Source organism: Microtus ochrogaster, unplaced genomic scaffold (genome assembly GCF_000317375.1).
Source record: "Microtus ochrogaster isolate Prairie Vole_2 unplaced genomic scaffold, MicOch1.0 UNK94, whole genome shotgun sequence".
NCBI classification, from domain to species: Eukaryota; Metazoa; Chordata; class Mammalia; order Rodentia; family Cricetidae; genus Microtus; species Microtus ochrogaster.
In genome coordinates this window covers 803,257-816,301 of record NW_004949192.1, presented here as the reverse complement: position 1 = coordinate 816,301, position 13,045 = coordinate 803,257, and the positions used below count along the sequence as shown (strand labels likewise).

The 13,045-nt window shown below is 36.1% G+C and overlaps 1 long non-coding RNA gene across 2 annotated transcripts in view; it reads right to left on the bottom strand.

Moving 5' to 3' along the window:
* Nucleotides 1–5,006, bottom strand: part of LOC113455721 — a 40,915-nt gene extending 35,909 nt beyond the window's left edge. The window contains exons 1-2 of one of the 2 annotated variants that reach the window (XR_003376700.1): nucleotides 4,934–5,006; nucleotides 2,508–2,598 (exon numbers count right to left, since the gene is read on the bottom strand). This is a non-coding gene — a long non-coding RNA (uncharacterized LOC113455721). The remainder of the gene's footprint in view (nucleotides 1–2,507; nucleotides 2,599–4,933) is intronic. The other variant, XR_003376701.1, reaches the window with a different exon arrangement.
* Between the last annotated feature and the right edge of the window lie 8,039 nt (nucleotides 5,007–13,045).

Sequence of the window (13,045 nt, the reverse complement as noted above, 5' to 3'; positions counted from 1 at the left end):
AAATCTTTAATAATTAAATTTAAAAAATTATGCCTACTATAATGGTATAACTTCATGAGTCAGTTCAATGTTCAATCCTCATCAGGAATGCGTCTTCTTGTGTTAAATGGTAAACAACATGGGGATTCTCAATGAGCCAATGTATAATGTGTGAGCAGTTTTTCAGCACTAGGTCCTGAAGTGGGATGCCATCAGGAAACCTCTCCAGTAAAGCTTCAGACATCTCTGAATCTCCACAATCCAGATGGAGATCCATGGTTGATATCGTTTCTGAGACTCATCTGGTCTTGTCTCTTATAATGTCATGTAGTTTTTTTTTTTTGTAGATTAAATTCATGAATGAGAGAGGTGTTTAATTTTTCTTTAGTTATTATCCTTTACAATTTCTTTGTTAATAGAATGATCAAACATATATTAAATGGTTGAAAACAAGCTATGTAAAAATTACAGAATACTTACTGAAAATTTTAGAAGTCAAATATGGTTTAAGAATATTGGTAAGCTTTGGATAGATGGCTCAACAGTTATTAACAATTGCTAATCTTACAGAGAAGTCAAACTTGATTTCCAGCACCTGCAACAACTTCAAAAAGTTCTGTAACGTTGGAGCATTGAATCCGACAACACTTTGTGAACATTAAGTGACACAAAGCAGCAGGTATTAAAAGACATTCTTAAAAACAAAGCATTCACATATATAAAATTAAAACAATTATTTAGAAAGTAATACAAAGTGAAATTTTATCTAAATATACTGCTGAAACATAGAAACAAAAGACGAAAACTTAAGAAAGAAATCAGTGACCATATAAGATTCTTTCTTCTAAGATTAAATGAAAAGTTTGGTTATGATAAACACATAAACTATGTGTCATTATCTAAAGAGAAAGACAGGATACATTTTACAAATCCACAACCCTTTCATGATAAAAAAAAAACCCTCAGGAAATAAGGAAGAGAAAGTATATATTTAAACCAAAATGCAATCAGAAAAAAAATTTATAGGCACAGTATTATCTATAATGTTTTAATATTCCAGATTTTAAAAAAGCACAATACAGCAACTAAAAAATCAAACATGCACTTTCTCCACATTTCTACTCAACATTGGTTTTAAAGCTATAGACATCTTTATTAGATGAGGAAATAACATAAGAGATCCCGTATTTACTGTCGATCTTTGATAAATACTAAGGACATTATAATACACCTTGAATAATATTATATAACATGGTGGATATAAAGATCCCAAGGAATTAAAAGAAGTCACTCTAAAATATAAAGAAATCTCACTTCTACAATTCATATTATCAAATTAAGTCCAGTTGCATTTCTAAACAAATGATATCCTAAATACTAACTCACAAAATAAATATATTAAAGGATTATATGTCACCCTTGGTTATTTTCCTGAAGTCACAGCTCACTAGAGCATGGATCTGAAGAATCACATGAATTTAAAGGTTGTAGACCTACCTGGGCAACACAGAAAAACACCAGTGAGAATTGATTGATCTTGATATAAGGAATATTTAATGAATTTTATAGTGCATAATCCACTGGTAAGGGGAGATTCTTCAACTGAGCCAGAACTAGTTTTTAGCTAATTTATTACAGTGTGCATTATTCCGGTGAGACATTAAGAAAGGGCTTTTAGGCAATGACAAGACCAATATTAAAAAGTCACATAAAGTCTTTGTGAAATTTTATTTCTAAGTTATGAAAGTGTCACTGTAAGTTTATAATATGGATGATGCTTTGGTAAAGACTAAGAGAAGGATTTTAAGAAACTGTGCATTGTAATATCTAAGCATATTTACATTGAAACTATGGCCTACCTAATACATTATCTTTTTCTAAAAGTATAGCGACATTAGTAGAAAAATAAAAGTATTCTGACAAATTTTATCTTTATAACCAGGGAGGACAAAATATATGAATTTTTGTAGAAAAATAAAACATTTTTAAAAATATTTCATTAATATAAAAAATGATTTGATCCCCATCTAGTGGTTGATAAAGGAAAGCAAATATCAGACAATCTCTATAACTATGTCAATGCTATGATGAGTTCTTGCTGTTTTATATTGTCTGAATAAACATTTAATGACGAGTTAATAGTCCATTTAATGATGAGTTAACAGTTATAAAGGAGGAACAGAAAATTCAACCTGGACTGATTCTAGGTCACTGATTCCTGCAACTTTCTTGAAGATGCCTCTGAAACAATTCAGGTTATTCAGCCACGACTTTTATTTGCTTTCTAGGGTAAGAAGAAATAGAACATAGAGTTAATTCTTTCATCACACCTCTACAAAAAGAAATGTGCATTGACCAGTACCTTCTAGTTACACTTTGACTTTCTGGAACATCCTAAATTCATTTAACCTTATTTTCAACAGAAAAATTCAGGCAATCTCAGCAAAGTCTTTGGCATTCAATTCTTGCCATGAATTTTTCTTTTACTATATCATGCATATTTTCTGCTGCTTTGATGAAATACTAACCTACAATTATTGTTGAGCAGTAGAATCAATTCCCTTGACAATGTACAGTCCATGATCATGGAAATTCAATTTTGGTACACAATGCATGTATCTGGAGGCAGGGACAAAACAGAGAGCATGGTAATACTCACACATTATAGTTTGACTTTATATGAATCTCCTGATCATCTTTCTAATGCTTTCACTTACCATATTGGAATGGCCCTCAAACATCAATTATCAACCCAGAAATGTCTCTCACATATGCCTGTAGGAAAATGAGACTTTGGTTTTATGAAACGTGGCATCTGTAAATGTTACTGCTTGATATTTTCATAGGTTCTAAGGGTTGCTGATGAACACTGACAATGTTAGAGCAATTAACATTATGGATCTCCCGGTGGGCAGAAAGGAGCCTGACTGTGCTACTGTATGACTGATGCTACATCTGAATTAGAATTTCTTTCTTACAGGTGATTAAACACTTCAAGACTTAGACAAGGCATTCAAATAATAGACATACAGTAGCTTTAGAAGCAGCTTGATAATTCTTACAGACAAGACAGGAGCAAATGATTCTGAGCTATAAGGCTGGGAATGATTAAAATACCTGTACTTGCTGATGTTCACAGACTCTGTCTCCTGAACAAGTGAGGAACATTCTGCCTATTCTGGGCATCTGTACAGTCAGGCTTTGGTTATATCCAGATCCACCTGAATCCTCGGATATAGCCAGTACTATTCGGGAAAGTATCCACACTGCGGACACTTTTATTAGTGCTGCTGGGCTCTGATTGAATTAGAGTATGCATTCAAATTGATCATTAAAAAAAGAGCCAATAAGGGGAGTGATCTCAATTCCAGTAATGGACGGACATTCTGAGGTAACCTAGAGATATTCACAAATGCTGATTCATTCCTGTCTCCCATGTGAATGTTTGTTGCATCGGAAGGAACAAAACTGAGTATGGATGTAATTTTTCATAGGTACTGAATTCAATTATCCAAAGAACAAAACGCTGCAAGTAGGGGATGATCCTATATCCATCTACCAGGTCCTATATCCTGGCTTTATATATGAAAGCTGCCATTTCTGCCAGAAGTTGGGTTATTATGAATTTTTACTGCAAATTGATTCTTTCTGCTGTCATTTTCTGATGTGTCATGTCAGATTCCACAATACAATATTTAAATGCTTAAACTTCACCCATTATTCAATAAATGTGAGAGCCTGAAAGGACTTGTTTGTGTTATAAATCAAAAAGTTATATTCGTCCCTACTCTGTATATTTTAATTGTATACATTATTCAGCAGTCTCCACTGATTAAGCAATAACTTGAGGCATTCATTTTAGAAATAAGGATTCGTAACACTGGTATTCTTTCAGAAATTACACATTAGTACATATAACGTTATATGTGGTTCCATAAATGTCTGCATTTGGCATTAATTTCTATTTTACCTAGTCATACCATACTAGTAAAATGCTCTGTTTAATATTAATGTGAGATTATTGAAATTTAGAAAACAATAACATCTTATAAATTAAGCCCTACCTTCAGAAGCAGGATTGTACTTGCTGCATAGGACTCAGGATCAGGAGATATGGAGCTATAATGCTGGAATCAAGCAATCCCTGCCTTTGCTGCATGTGACCTGCTACGACTCCTGTTTATGTGAGCAGCATTCTGCCCAGACTGGTTGCTTTATCAGTGGGGCTCTGGTTATACCCAGGTCCTACTGAGCCCTGGACTATAGCCAGAGCCCCACTGGACAGAAGCTGCACTTGTGACGCTTTTATAAGCACTCCTGGGCTCTGATTGAAGGAATTTGTGCATTCAAATTGAGCATGAATTAAGGACCAATGAGGAGAGTGATCTCAGTTTCAGCAAAGAAGGCAAATACTGTGGTAATCATGGACATCTCCATCAGAGCTGCTGATTCATTCTCGTCTTGACCGGAAGTTATTTTCCAGCTGAAGCTGAGTAAATGAAATTGAATGTGAAGCAAAAATCTGATTTCCCTGGGTTCAGATTCAAATATCAACAAAACAAAACGAAACACCTGTGGCCAGTAAGGTCCAATCCTTTATCTGACTACGATTGTCTCCATCCAGGCTATGTACTTGAAAGCTGAATTTTCTGAGAGTAGGTGGGTGAATATGAATTTTTACTGCCAATTGCTTCTTTGTGCTGCCATTTTCTGTTATGCCTTTCCTGAGTCCCCGTGTATGTTTAAATGCTTATGTCTGTTTCTTGCTTTTAAACTGAAATAGTCTTCATACTTGTATAGTCAGAAATTGCACGTTTGTCCATAAAATATTATTTGTGTTTCCCCAATGCCCGCATGCGTTTGATACTAATTTGATTTTACAGAGCCACATCATACTCTTAAGATAGGCTGAATACACTAACATGAGAATATAGATATTTAGAAAAAAACTCACATCTTGAAAGAGAAGCAGGATCTTCAAAACCAGGATCCTCTTTGCAGCATAGGACACAGAATCAGGTGACTCGGACATAAAATGCTGGGAATCAAACAATCCCTGCCTTTTCTGCTTTCTACAACTCTGACTCAAGGAAAAATGAGAAACAGTCTGCCTAGTCTGGGCAATTGTTCAGCCGGACTTTGGTTATACCAGGTCCTACTGTGAAACCTGGACTATAGCCAGAGCCTGACTGGAAAGAGCCTGCACTGTGGACGCGTTTATTACCACTCCTGGGCTCTGACTGAAGGAGCGTGTGCATTCAAAGTGAGCAGGAAATAAGGACCAAAGAACAGAGCAATCTCAATCAGCAACTAAGGCAAATCATGGGGTAACCTTGGAGATCTCTGTTTTAGATGCTTATTGATTTTTTTTTCTCTCACCTATGTGTGTGCTGCAGCAGAAGAAGTGAAATTGAAAGTGAACGACAGGAGAAATTGTCACTTACCATGGGCTGTGACTCCAATTGATAAATTGAAAAAGAAAACCTCTGACAAAGAGTGCTTCATCCTGTATTTGCCTCTGGGGCACAGTACCTGGTTATCTACCTGATTGATTGAAGCCTCTTTTTGTTATTCTGGGCTTCCATTTACACCTTTTGGTATCATTTTCTGATTTGCCTAGTAAACTTCTCCAACTTCAAAGATTAAAGGCTTGACTGTTAGCTCTCTTCATATATAAATGAGAGAATATATATATATAAATGTTCAACATTCTCTTTGTTGATACAAGTATATACCTTTTATAGATGTGTATATGTATATATATTTATATATGTATATACATTTGTAATTCACACACATGAATATATTTGTGTGTTCCTGAATGTGATGCTTGTATTTTGAGAAAAAAACAAGAACTTTCAAGCCCTGCTCTGAACACCTCCAATATTCAAACTTCAGTGTCTTGAAGATTAAAAAGTGATGTGAGCTATTAATTTTCAAAATTAATATTCATACTGCATATATAAACTCAACAACTGATAATTTTCTTTTAAGGTTTTTGTTGCCTCCAAACCTATGTGCATTCATTTGGCATTAATTGTGGTTTTAAAGAGCCAATTTATACTCCTAATATATTTTTTCAGTATTAATGTGTGAAGATGGACATATTAAAATGTTCACTACATTTCCCTCACATGACTCACAAGAATTTCTCTAAAATCAATACTCTATCCCTAGAACATATGCTTACGCTGTATTTTGTGACATCTAGGTTGGGATAAATAATCTTTGTGCATGGATATGGAATCTAATATCAGCACTCTGTCAGGCTCTTAGGGCTGTGAGGAAATCTGTCTTTCAAGTTCCATCATCTGATTAAATAACATAAATCACCCTGATAATACTTAGGCTTTAAATAGGAAATTAGAATGTTCCATTGGTTTTATACTGATATAAATATTTAAGTAAAATTTGTTGATGAATATTTGTTGATGAAAATTTTTTGGTGGTAAGTATAAATTTTCCAGAAATATACCTCACAAACTAGTGGCATGCAATGGTATATTAGCAATGTCAGAATGAAATAGTGTTTCTAAGGGTATGGAAATAGCCAATCAAAATAGGCAATCTCATAATTTGAAAGAACTCAGAGTTCTTATTTCTATGATTCTAAGTCTGAGATAAATTTGTAATTATTATTTACTAATTTTTAATAGATGAATTCCAATAACAGGCTACTGTGATTATTATTTCCTATCAATAGCTTGCTGATGTAGCAATGCAAGCCACTGTGTAAGCACTCAATCATAGAGCAAATATTAATATCATAGAGATATTAAGCAGAGAACCACAGATATTCTTTTTATGCAGCTAAATATTTTCCTACTTTTCTATTTCTGATGTTATTTTTTGCATTTCCCTTCTTTCATCCTTATCCCCATAACAGTCAAAATTAATGGGAGTAGTCATCTACATTTGAAGAATATGATTAACTCCATTTGATGAAAGGAGACAGAGACAGAGTCCCACACTGGAGCACCGGACTGATATCCCAAGGTCCAAATCAGGAGCAGAAGGAGAGAGAGCATGAGCAAGGACCTCAGGACCGCAAGGGGTGCTCCCACACACTGAGACAATGGGGATGTTCTATGGGGAACTCACCAAGGCCAGCTGGCCTGGGTCTGAAAAAGCCTGGGATAAATCCAGACTCGCTGAACATAGCCGACAATGAGGACTGCTGAGAAGTCAAGAACAAAGGCACTGAGTTTTGATCCTACTGCATGTACTGGCTTTGTGGTAATCTAGGCTGTTTGGATGCTCACCTAACTAGACCTGGAAGGAGTTGGGTGGTCCTTGAACTTCCCACAGAACAGTTAACCCTGACTGCTCTTTGGGTTGATGAGGGAGGGGGAGTTGGTTGGGGGAAGGGGAGGGAAATGGGAGGAGGTGGAGGAGAGGAGGCAGAAATCTTTAATAAATAAATAAAGAAATACCACACACTGATAAAGTGTCCAAAAAATCTGAGACTACAATTGTCACATGCCTAAACTAAAACTATGTCCATCATTCTGATACAGTAATACAGAAAATAGATGCTCAATGATATACTCATAGATCAGTGCACAATTGTCCCTAAAATGTATTTTCTTTATATACTGGATGGGAAATAAAACAATGATGGGCAGGGGGGCTCTTTATAAAATGGCTGAGAGACTTTGGGGAACTGTGTTGCAAAGTTATTTGTCTTCAAAATCGTCACTGATTTATATTGGAAAGAAGACAGAAATATTCTAACACATTCCGAGGAGGTGGAAGAATCCATGACAGTAGTTGCTTTCTTCCTCAAGATACTATCCATCATTGGTACTCTGATGCTGATGTAGCAGACACAAGTCTCCTGCATAGGTCAGAAACAGGGTGCTTTTTCTGGGTCAAAGTACAGTGGGGCTTTGGTTATACTCAGGACCAACTGAGACCTGGGCTATAGCCAGAGCCTGACTAGTATGAATCCACACTGCTGAAAATTTGTTAGCACTCCTGGCCTCTGTTTGAAGGAGTGTGGGCAATAAAACTGAGCATGAAATAAGAACCAATAAGAATCTCAATCCTAGTCATGGAGACAAATCCTGCTGTGCTCTGGGAGCTCTCCATCAGAGCAGCTGATTCAGTCCTGTCCCCACATGAATGCATGTATTTTGTAGCTGAAGCTGTGAAACCTAAAGTGGAAGTGATGGAAAATTTTTCCTGGGCTCAGGCTCAAATTATCAAAATGAAAAATCGTCCTCTGTCAAATAGGGGTAGTCCTCTAAAAGGCTGTCTGCACTATCAACTGAAAATCTACATGAAAGCCTTGGTCTCTTTAGGAACTGTATGATTTTGGTTCTAGCCATCAATCGCTGCTAGTGGCTGAAATGCTTTATTATATTACCCAAGCATAAATATTAACTTTTGAAATCAAGCTTTTCTTCTCTATGTATTAATGTATGTATGCATGTACATAAACATATTTGTATGAATTTATACATTTATTTATATTTGCATTATGGATGCAAGCATTTATGTATCTTTTTATGAATGTATAAATTTATTTATATTTTATGTATGTGTGTATGCATGCACATATGCATATATGCATGTATATTTTATGTATGTATATTTGTATGTGTGTATTGTACATACATTCTTGTCTGAAAAGAGATGCATGTCTTCTAGTCAAAATATTACTTTCAGGCCCTGCACAGCTCATCCCTATTTGGTAACCGAGTGTCATGGTTAGTAAGCAAAAATCTGAGGTCCTCCTTTTAGAATGAAATATTCAAGATACATCTACATTTTGAATAATTGCACATATCTCTGATGGAGTGTGTTTCTTCCCTTGTCTGCATGCCTTTGGCAAATTATGCATTTGACAATTTTTAGTTTCACAGAACCAAATCATACTTGTAAAATGATCTACACATTGAAATTTTGAACCAATTCACTACATTCCTATCACTAGAATTTCTCTTCAATCACCAGTCTATCCTTATTACATTTACTAACTCTCTTTTCTGTGACATATGTTTTCAGAGAAACCAGCTGGTGTACATGGAAATGGGGCCTAATACTATCATATTGGCAGCATCTCAGGTCTAGCATAGCCTAGGAAATCTGCCTTTCCAATTTCATCAGACATTTAAATAACATAACTAACACCTATAATGTTTTAGATTGAGATTTCTTCCACAAAATAAATAGAATATTCCATAGTTTTATAGTGAAATGGGTATACATGAGAAAAGTCTTTCTTTTTTGATCAAGGCAGAAATGTATAATTCACAGGAAGACAAATTGTACTCAATAGAGTAACGAAGCATGGATTTCAAATAGTTTCTATAACAGAATCAACCTGTAATAGACTTCCTTGGCATATATAGTCGCAGATTCTCCATTGACTACATCAGTCAGTGTAAATTTGCATAGACAACTTATAGATGAGGTTATATGGATGGATATTCAAGGGACGGTTTGGTGTTGCTTCCTGTCATTTGTGAATGGATGGAAATTATCCACAAGACTAAGGAGGCTATTGATTTCCCAGACGGAACATGGTTTGCTCCAAGATTGTAGTCATTTGCCTCAGATGAAAAAACTAAAAATCACCATCATCATTCATAGTCATGAAAAATAATTTTAGAGTGATACTTATTTTAGGAGATAAATTCTTAAATTATATGTATAGACTCAAAAATTCTCTATGAATGTCTGTTACTTTTTATTAGTAGTTTGAATTGTGTTGTTTTATTTTCTCTATTAGATTCAGTTAATATGCATAAACTTTTGTGTTTAGAAAATAACACTGCACTCTATATATTATATTTCCTCTTACATCATCACTATTCTTATTCTATCTAAAGTTCCCCTAAGTTCTCTCTCATTAAAAATTGAGTTCCATTAAGGCACTTGTGAGTTCACAGAGTCCAGACAATCTCGTGCAAAATAGATAGCCTCACTCTTCAAGCCTGCCTTAGAGAATCTGATGCGTTTTCTCCATCAGCTCATTAAAGAACAATGAACACTCTGATAAGACTTAGAATACATGAGTACTGTCTCTAGTCATACTGAGATTCTCCCCTGGTATAGCGTGACTCCACAAGAGTCTAGAAAAGGTTCTCAAAAATTTACTTAGGTACAAAATAGGGAGTCCACTCACTGGTACAGAACAGGTTAGAAGCCACCACTGATCCAGCTTCATCTATGCAGATCTTCTGCCCTGGGGTGAAGAACACCAACTGCAATACTGCCTATCACACTGTGATCACTCCAGAGACTGCAAGAATCACTGAGATAGAGAGTCATCCCTTCATATTTCATGTTATCACAATCTCAAAAAAAGAAAATGCCCTAGGGTTCATGATTCCTAAAAGCCACTAGCCTAAAGGATTGAAATACCACAACACTACTTTAGCTGTCGTCCTTAGCAATACCTTCCTTTTCCAGGAAATAGAGAGTCTTACAAAATCCAAAAGGCTCAAACTACAAACAACAACTGCTGGTGTTTTGTCAAAGCTTAACTGATCATCCCCAAACAATTACCATTATTCCAAACCTGAGAAAATGTTGCAGAAAGAATACAAACCGATGATACGGTTAAAACAAAAGAGGAGAGCTATTGTGAAAAAATATATTTTCTATGTGATCTAAAAGCTATCAGTGCTAAAAAGTTGTATATATTCAAAACATTATGTTCACATTCTGTGATTGTTACATATGGGTTTTAAATGTAAGATAAAATTAGGTCAAGAAGAAGTTGCATTTATTTGGATATGGTACAGCATACATGGTATCCCAGAGATAGCAGAAAATAGTGGAAACAAGTGTGAATGCAGTACTCAAATATGAAATTCTTTACTATATAAAATATGTATATACAAGCATATATTTATCAAATATGCATATCCATTGCAGCAGTAGCTTGAAGCAGGATTCTACTTCTAGCACATGTGGAAGAAACAGGAGCTTGGGCCCATAATGCTTGGAATTAAACAATATCAGAGTTTGTTGTTTCCACAGGCTCTGACACCAATATCTATCAGGAACAGTCTGACTTGTTTCTGACAATTTACAGTCAGGCTGGTTATAGGCAGGTCCAACTAAGACCTGGACTATTGCCAGATCCTACTGGTAAGAACTTGCACTGCTCACGATTTTATTTGCAGTCTTGGGCTCTGATTTAACAGGTGTTTATATTCAAATTAAGAATGATTTAAGAATCAATAGGGGAGTTATCTCAATACCACCAATGAAGGCAAATCCTGTTGTATGCTGAGATCTCTTGGAGATCTCCATCAGAGCTGCTGATTTACTCTGGTTGTGACTTGAATATATTTTGCAGCTGAAGCTACAAAATTGAAAGTGGATGTGAGGGGAAAATGTGATTTTCCTGGGTTCTGACTACAAATAACAACAAAAGGAAACAAAACAGAACTACTGAAGGAAGACCTACAGCTTGTGATTACCAGCCTGCTGGGGCGTGGCCTCTTACACTATATAGGTGGACTAAGAACCCGAGTCTGTCTCTTTTTTTTCCTTCCTCCTTTCTGCCAGCTTTTGGTTTGGATTGCAGGATTCTACCGGTCAAGCAGAGGCTTCTGATTTGTGAGTTTACGCCTAAATAAATAACTATGTATTTCTGATTTCTGAGCTACTGTGGGATTTCTTTCATTTGTCCGTTCATCACTTGGTTCGGTCCACACAAAACACCTGTGTCAAGTAGGGGATGATGCTATATATCCGACTAACAAGTTCTTCAATATGGCCAAATACTTGAAAACTGCAATTTCTGCCAGTAGGTGGGTGATTATGAATCTGGGCTGCCAATTGCCTCTTTCTGCTGTCGTTTTGTGATACGTTGTGTCAGAGCCCCAACGTACAATGTTTGAGTGTTTAAATTTCATCAGTTCTTCAATATATATGGGTGCCTAAAATGGCATGCTTGTTTGTAAGTGGAAATGTTATTTTTGCCCCTTCTCTGAATGTTCTCAATTTGCATACTGTATGCAACAGTGTCTTGATATTAAGCAATATTCTGAGGCATTACTTTTAGAAGAAAAATAATACTTGTATACTTTCAGCAATTGAACATTTGTTCATATGATATTATTTGTGGGTCCACAAATGTACACATGCATTTGGCATCGATTTTGATTTTACAGAGCCACATCATACTCTTAACATATTCTGCTCGATATTAGTGTGAGAATATTCAAATTTTAAAAAAAATCGCATCTTAAAAGAGAAGCATTACCTTCAGGAACAGTGATGTGGGAGTGTCATCTATCGCTTTCATTGGTTAATTAATAAAGAAACTGCTTGGCCTTTGATAGGCCAGCTTTTAGGTGGGTGTAGTAGACAGAGCAGAATTCTGGGAGGAAAAAGTGGAGTCAGGCAGTCGCCATAGCTCTCCTCTCCTAGATGGACGCAGGTTAGAATCTTCCAGGTAATCTAACACCTCGTGGTGCTACACACATTAATGGAAATGGGTTAATCGAGATGTGATAGTTAGCCAGTAAAAGGCTAGAGCTAATGGGCCAAGCAGTATTTAAGTGAATACAGTATCCATATACTTATTTCAGCTAAAGCTAGCCGGGTGGTGAGACGCAGCCCCACCGCTCATATTACAACAGAACAGGATCCTACTTGCTGTGTAAAACACAGGATCGTGTGACTTGGAGCTATAATGCTGGGAATCAAACAACCCTGAATTTTCTCCTTTCCATTGGCTCTGCTACCTGCAAAAGTGAGTAGCAGTCTGCCTAGTCTTGGCTATTTTACAATTGGGCTTTGGTTATACCCAGGTCCAACTGAGACCTGGACTATAGCCAGAGCCTGACTGGAAAGAACCAACACTGCTGATGCTTTTATTGGCATTCATGAACTCTGACTGAAGGAGTGTGTGTATTCAAATTGAGCAAGAAATAAGGACCAATGAGGACAGTGATCCAAATTCCACCAATAAGGAGAAATGCTGTCATACTCTTAGAGATCTCTTTCAGAGATGCTGACTGATTCTTGTCCCCATCTGAATGTAATTTTTGGGTGAAATTGCAAAATTAAAAGTGCAGGTGAGGGGAAAGTGTAATTTACC